The following is an 8,521-nucleotide window of genomic DNA, read 5'->3' as shown; positions in this document are numbered from 1 at the left end:
ACTGATGATTAAGGGAAAGGTTTTTTTGGCTCCGAGGTGGAGAGGCGTGAATTTATTCATGTTTGTTTTAATTTTCCAATTTCTTTCATAGTTATTAATTACTCTGATTGCTCTTTCAGTTTTTATGTTTAACATATTTTTTGATCTACCCGGGTATCCGACTATTTGGGTTATGTCATCAGCGAAGCTAATGTTCAAATTTTGGTTGGGGTACTGCATGTCATTAGTGTAGATTGTGAAAAGGGTTGGAGAAAGAACACTTCCTTGTGGTACAACACAATTGAGGTTAAAAGTTGGTCCAACATAATTAGTTATTTTGATGGAGGCTGTCCGGTTTGTTAAGAAATCACATAAAAAATTTTTCTGTAGTTATTGGTAGGTGTAACTGAAGTATTTTGTGCTTTAGGCCGAGGTGCCAAACCTGATCAAATGCTTTAGTTATATCCCTTAAGATAACTTGGCATTGTCCTTTGTCGGATTTGTTTTGTGCTATTTGTTCAGTGATGAGTGCCAGTGCGTGTGTGGTACCCCTATTGCTACGGAATCCAAACTGATTGGTGTTGTACATATTGTTGTTTTCGAGGTGAGTTTTTAATCTGGTGTTGATTATTCGTTTGAGTATTTTTCCTGGAACTTCTAGTAGTGAAATAGGTCTATAATTTTGAGGTTGGTGTGGGGATTTGAACGGTTTAGAAATAAGTCTTATGAGGGCATTTTTCCATCTGTGTGGAAAATATCCGGTTGATATGGCACTGTTATAGATGTCAGTAAGTCTTCCTATTGCTGTGTCTGGTAGTTGAGAGAGAATGGTTTTGTTGATCTCGCTTTCACCAGGACTGGTTCTCTTTAATTTGCTAATTATATTTTTAACTTCTTCTGCAGTTATTTCCATGTCTGTAGTGTGGGTGTTAAGTCTGGACATGTCTGCGTTGACGTACGGGACGGTTCTTTGTATATTATTTTGTATATGTTGTAGTACTGCTTCTGTGTTATTGTCGCCTTCATCATCATCTTCACCATTGAAAATATCTTGCCAGTATTCCCTGTGAACTCTCTCTTTTTCTTCGGTGATGTATACTTTTATGTTGTTTTTGTTTTTAATATAATGTGGTTCTTGTCCTCTTATATCTGTTATTAATTTTATTTTTTTCCAGAATGCAACGGGGTCTGTGTATGTGTTGGAGATGTCTTGGATAAGTTTGTGCCAGTGTTCTTGGTTTTCTGTGATGAGTGCTTCTTGAAGAATTGTTTGTATGTGTTTGTAGTATCTGTAACTATCTATGTTCCATCCATTAACTCTTGAATATGTTTGCAATTCTGAGAAAAGTGTTATAAGTAGTTTTGTGGTGTTTGTGTGCTTGGGTGAGGGTAGACTTTTATATCTTGTAGGGATAGACTGCTGAGCTGCGTATTCGATTGCCTGGTGCCAGTTTTCGGCTGCAGTGTCAATTGATTCCAGAGTTCCGTTATCTAAGTTGTTTCTGTGTAGAGTATTGTTAACTTGTATATTAAATTTTTCCCAGTCTGCTTTTGGGTAGTTTGGTCTAGGAGATGCTGGAATTAGAATTGGTGTGGTGGATATTGTAAATATGATTGGTATATGATCGCTGGTGGTAAGGGGTCCTGGAATTGCACGAGTGTTGTGGTGTGTTCGATAGTTTGTTAGTATAATGTCTGGTGTTGTCCCTCTGCTTTGTGTGTGGAATGTTGGGAATTCCGGACCTATGTGTTGTAATAATCTGTTTTGTATTAAATTGATAATTTGTCTTCCTTTTGTGTTACAATGGTTGTAACCTAAGTTGGGGTGATTAGCGTTCAGGTCGGCGATCATATAGACTGGGCAGTTACGTCTGAAGAGATTGGTGAAGTCTGGGATTGGTATATAATTCCTTGCCGGTGGTTGGTACAGGGTTGATATTATAATTTTGCCAGTTGTAGTAGTGATTTCTACAGCAAGTAGGTCTGAGATAAAATTATCCATGATTTTATATTCTAGGTTCTTTTTGATTGCAATTGCTGTGCCGTCAGCAGGGTTATTTAGACTGTTTTTCTTATGTATATTATAGCCTGGGATTTTCATTGTACTGCTGTCTGTTAGGCAGTGACTGTTGATTAGTACTATGTCTGGGTCAATGATTCTGTAGGTGTTTGAGAGTGAAATTCTTCGGTTGTTCCATTGTTGTACGTTATGTTGAATTATTTTTAAACTGTTCGGGGCCATGCTGCTTGTAATCCTTGTAGTGTGAGTTAACAATTACTTGGAGTATTTTCTTTGTCTTCTTGATGTTTCTTTGGGTGGTGGTGTTTTTTCGGCTATAAGCCCAGATCTTATTTTCCTAAACACAGCATTGTCAATTATGTTCCAGTATGTTCTGTCTATTGTAATTCCATTGGTTTCAATTATGTTCAGTAGCTCAGTGTCTTCTATTGTATGGTCTGTGTATGTGTATTTGAATTTGTTTTCATTCAGACTTCTGACCAGCACCCGAGATGACAAATGATCAGGCCAACCTGCACTTACAGGGGTATATATTTTTAGCTGTATGTCTTTACTGTTTATTTTTGTATTACTACTTCTTTGGTGAATAGTAGTTTCCTCTGATTCTTGCTGAACTCTGACTTTGTCTTGCTCCTGCTTTGTATTCTCAGTACCATCATTTCTTTTTTTTTTCCTGAGTCTGCTTGTTTGTATCATCATCATTCATATTTTCCTCTTCTTGCGTCATAATCTTGATGAGTTTCCTTGAGTCTGGTGCTTCTGGGATTTTTATATTAGGGAGGTTATTTGCAGTGAAGGTTGAATTCAGTACTCTCTCATAGCATCCGGGTTCTGTTAGATTCATTATATGCGCATGTATCATACATGAATATATCTTGAGATGAAGATCCATGTTTATGGTTGCAGGAGGAGATGCAGTGATGTTCCAAGTTGTTGTTTGTGTCTTGGATGCCTTCGCATATGTAATGTTTTTTTTCTTTTTCTCTAAGTTGTTTTATGATCTCTTTCCTTTTGGGGCATTTCATGGACATGGTTCTGTGATCCCCCTCGCAGCTAATACACTTTTTCATTGAAATTTTACAGTCCCGCCATGTATGTGTTGTTTCGGCGTATTCTGAGCAAATTTTAAATTCTTTGTGCTTGGGGCAGGAATTGGTGTTATGATCTTCCATAGCATAGCATTTAAAGCAAGTTTGGATTCTGTAAAATTTCTCTTGTTGAATTTGGTGCTTTGGAATGCTCATGTGGAAAAGTCTGATGCCGTGATCTCTTGCTTTTATTGCTGTTGTGGCTTCTCCAAATGTAATTTTTATTGTTTTGGAATTTGGGAATTTGAATACGTTGTGTATCAAATTAATCCAGGAATTGTGCTGCTGAAGTTCTTGTGTGATGTCCTCCTCTGTATTTCTGAAGATGTGTGGGTCCACATTGAAGATAATTATTGATCTCTTTGCCTTTAGTTCAGGGGGGATTTGTGGGATAAAACCATGCTCTTCTAACTCTGAACATGTCTGAAGTTGGAATATCTTATCGAGGTCTTCATCCGTGGAGGTTATCACTGCGTAGCCATCGCTCAGAGGGATGAGTTTTGTAACATATATTCCATTGTTGGAGAGAATACTCAGTAGACAGGAATGCTTCCTCGGATCTTTGGATTCACTTGCTTTTATTTTAACTCTAGGCATGTTGTATGTATAAATGTGTAGAGTGTCAGTGTAAGTGTTGGGTCCAGAGGGGCCCCGGACTCGGCAGCCCCAAACACAAGTCGACCGCTAATCGATCTCCTATGCTCGAGGACACCAACCCGAAAGACCGGTCTGGCTATCCCGTGACCTAATAGCGAGACTGCTCCGAGGAACAGAGCCACAGCTACCTAGGGAAGAACTGCCTACAGCTTCCCCTCCCACGGCCCCCGCCTGCTAAGAGGCGTCGAAGGGCAGGGGAAAGCTGCCTCCAAGGAGACTTCGTAACTCCCTATTGCCCCAGACCAACCGCTTCCTATAAGCACCCCTCTAGAGGGGCCCCCCTGAAGCAAGCCCAGGGGGTTCACCTTCGTACCACGGCTGGTCCAGCTAGTGGGCGTGAGAATGTGGAAGAAAGAAAGGGATAGAATTAGAGAAGCCCTGCGAATACCCAGTGCGTGAAGACTGATACCAAGAGACCTCAGCTCGGAGGGCGGCTCCCGCGAATGCCGTACAGGTCCCTGGTACTATCTTCCAACCCTGGGCAACAGGAATTTGTCTATACAGGGTCAGGCCCCTAGTTTGAGTTCCGGAAGAACAACTCAGAAACACTGCTCAAGGGCGAGCTCTGCACCAAAAGGAGAGCCCCGGTACACAAGTGCAGTGCAGTAGCAGCAAAAAGGCTCCACGATGGTGACACCTCTCACAAACAGAGTCCAAAACTCCTCCTCACACTAAGTCCACAATCGACTTAGTTTATAGCCAACAGGTGTCAAGTGGCGTTCAGACACAAGTCCAGAGACTCGTTCTGAGACCAGAAGCGTCCGGTGGTGGTAGAGATGAGTATATCGGTAGAGGTGTGCTGCCGCCCTCTGGTCTCTGGTCTCTGGTCTGCCTCCTGTGCGGTGGAGATCGGGCCGCTGCTAGGCTCCTTATCCTCACACACACACACACACACACACATACACACACATAACTTGGAGCTGTGGGTGTTAAGGATAATGTTGGTGCCAACATGAAGTGTGCGGCCCTAATGACGATAAACAGGGATAATGATGGAGGTGAAGCTGTTGCCGCCTCACTGACGCCCAACAGTGGTGTTGATGCCGGTGCTGTCTGTGAACCTGGTGAAGTTATGGGTCGTGCACAGAAGGCATCCGATGTACAGGAGAATCCCGTTACACAGAAGACTCTCAGGAGCCGCAAACAAAAGTAAATAAGTATCTGTTAATGTCGCCTTGTCAATGTTTACGAGTATCATACTCAGTAAGATCTTACATTCTCTTCTGCTACTTCTACTATCACCATTACCTTTAGAACTTCTGATAAGCGTTTTACTAATATTTTATGTTTATTATAATCTTAAATATATTGCTAATGTTACTACCTCAATCCCTGCTGAATTTTCCTTATACATAATTTCTTCGTTCTCACAAATTAAAATTAATCAATTTACTGTAGTTACCGATACAGCTAGTATTTATATTTCATTTATTGCTGCCATCACTACTACTACTACTACTACTATAACTACCTTCTCAAGCTTTAAGTCATTGCTGTTCTTACTTGCACCACCTGTTATTATTATTATTATTATTATTACTATTATTATTATTATTATTATTATTTTTATTATTATTATTATTATTATTATTATTATTATTATTATTATTATTATTATTATTATCATTATCATTATTATTATCATTATTATTATTATTATTATTATGTTCAGACATTTAGGACAAGTAGAGTAAGAGGGTGAAAAGAAAAAAAGGAGTACCGAGGTAAGTTTATTTCCCAGTTAGTTTCGCTACCTACTTCTTCAAATTGAAGAAGTAGGTAGCGAAACTACTCGGGAAAAATAAACTTACCTCGTCTCTCTCGTTTTTTTTTTCCACTTTCTCCTATTATTATTATTATTATTATTATTATTATTATTATTATTATTATTATTACTACTAGTAGTAGTAGTAGTAGTAGTAAGCAGTATTATTGTTATTATTACTATTGTTATTACTATAATCATTATTATATCTAATGCTTCTGCAACTGTTACTGCTACAATTACTAACACTACAGTTACAGCGAATAAAACAACAGCAATCACAACTGCTGCTACTGCTATTAGTTATTATTATAAACCGATCTATTTACTGTAGTTACTCGTACAGATGTTACTTACATTACATTTCTTGCTGCCTCTACTACTGTTTACTATTACTGATTACTACTACGACTGCTATTGCTGCAACTACAACAAAAATGCAACCCATTCTTAATGCCTGTACCATTTATGCTGTTGTGATTTACTGTTGTTTGTGTTTGTTTTTGTTGGTGTTGTTGTTGTTGTTGTTGTTGTTGTTGTTGTTGTTGTTGTTGTTGTTGTTGTTGTTGTTGTTGTTAATATTATTATTTTATTATTATCATTATTATTATTATTATTATTATTATTATTATTATTATTATTATTATTATTATTATTATTATTACTATTATTATTATCATTATTATTATTATTATTATTATTATTATTATTATTATTATCATTAGTGGTAGTGGTAGTAGTAGTAGTAGTAGTAGTAGTAGTAGTAATAGTAGTAGTAGTAGTAGCAATATCATTGTTATTATTATTATTATTATTATTATTATTATTATTATTATTATTATTATTATTATTATTATTATTATTATTATTAGTGGTAGTAGCTTTGGTTTTCCTCTCCCTTCACTGACCATCCTGGTGAACTAGCCTTCAACTTTCCTATCCTCCATGACCTAGAGCAATTGGTGCAATACCTTATTCTTTCAGATACTCCCAACATTCTTGACCTTTTCCTGACCTCTAATGCTTCTGCTTATGCTGTCACCCTCTCTTCTCCGTTGGGCTCCTCCGATCACAATCTCATCTTGTCCTATCGCTCCAATTCCTCCTCAGGATCCCTTTAAGCGAAGGTGCCTCTGGCGTTTTGCCTTTGCTAGTTTGGGAGACCTGAGGAGGTATTTTGCTGACTTTCCTTGGAATGACTACTGCTTCCGTGTCAGAGACCCGTCTTTGGGTGCTGAACGCATAATAGAGGTGATAGTGTGTGGCATGGAGACGTACATTCCTCACTCTTTTTCTCGACCTAAACCTTCCAAACAGTGGTTTAACAGCTTGTTCTCGTGCTATACATGATAGAGACGTGGCCCACAAAAGATACTTAAGCCTTCCAGCTCATGTACTTTATATTTCTGCCTGAAACCATGCCAAGTCTGTTCTCCAACCAGCCAAAAACTCCCTCATTAAGAGAATGTGTCAAAATCTTTCGAGATCTAACTCCCCTCGTGACTTCTGGCATCTAGCCAAAAATATCTCCTATAACTTTGCTCCTTCTTCTTCTTTCCCTCCTCTATTTCAACCAGATGGCACCATTGCTATCACATCTATTTATAAAGCTCAACTCTTCCCTCAAACCTTTGCTAAAAACCTTGGACGATTCTGGTCTTGTTCCTCCCTCTCCTCCACCCTCTGACTACTTCATGCTATCTATTAAAATTCTTCGCAATGAAGTTTTCCATGCCCTCGCTGGCCTAAATCCTCGGAAGGCTTATGGACCTGATAGGGTCCCTCCTATCATTCTCCGAAACTGCCTCCGTGCTTGCACCTTACCTAGTCAAACTCTTTCAGCTCTGTCTGTCAACATCTACCTTTCCTTCTTGCTGGAAGTTTGCCTACATTCAGCCTGTTCCTAAAAAGGGTGATCGTTCTAATCCCTTAAACTATCGTCCTATTGATTTAATTTCCAGCCTATCTAGAGCTTTTTAATCTATCCTCAACAGGAAGATTCTTGAACATCTATCACTTCACAACATTCTATCTGATCGCCAGTATGGGTTCCGTCAAGACCGCTCTACTGGTAATCTTCTGGCTTTCCTTAGTCATCCTCTTTTTGAGATTTTGGTGAAACTTTTCCTGTTGCCTTGGACATATCAAAAGCTATTGATAGAGTCTGGCACAAAGCTTTGATTTCCGAACTACCCTCCTATGGCTTCAATCCTTCTCTCTGTAACTTCATCTCAAGTTTCCTTTTTGACCGTTCTATTGCTGCTGTGGTAGACGGTCACTGTTCTTCTCTTAAATCTATTAACAGTGGTGTTCCTCAGGGTTCTGTCCTGTCACCCACTCTCTTATTATTCATCAATGACCTTCTAAACCAAACTTCTCGTCCTGTCCACTCCTACGCTGATGATACCACCCTGCACTTTTCCACGTCTTTTCATAGACGTCCAACCCTTTAGGAAGTAAACATTTCACGCAGGGAAGCCACAGAACGCCTGATTTCTGATCTTTCTAAAATTTCTGATTGTGGCAGAGCAAACTTGGCAGAGTTCAGTGCCTCAAAAACTCAATTCCTCCAACTATCAACTCGACACAACCTTCCAGACAACTATCCCCTCTTCACCAATAACACTCAACTGCCCCCTTTTTCTACACTGAACATCATCGGTCTGTCCTTTACTTAAAATTTGAACTGGAAACTTCACATCTCATCTTTAGCTAAAATAGCTTCTATGAAGTTAGGTGTTCTGAGACGTCTCCGCCAGTTTTTCTCACCCCCCCCAGCTGCTAACTCTGTACAAGGGCCTTATCCGTCCATGTATGGAGTATGCTTCACATGTCTGGGGGGGCTCCACTCATACCGCTCTTCTAGACTGGGTGGAATCAAAAGCTTTTCGTCTCATCAACTCCTCGCCTCCAACTGACTGTCTTCAGCCTCTATCTTATCGCCGCAATTGCGTCTCTAGCTGTCTTCTACCGCTATTTTCATGCTAACTGCTCTTCTGATCTTGTTAACTG

This window comes from Scylla paramamosain, chromosome 13 (genome assembly GCF_035594125.1).
Source record: "Scylla paramamosain isolate STU-SP2022 chromosome 13, ASM3559412v1, whole genome shotgun sequence".
NCBI classification, from domain to species: Eukaryota; Metazoa; Arthropoda; class Malacostraca; order Decapoda; family Portunidae; genus Scylla; species Scylla paramamosain.
The sequence above is the reverse complement of the archived record's forward strand: the minus strand, read 5'-3'. Positions refer to the sequence as shown.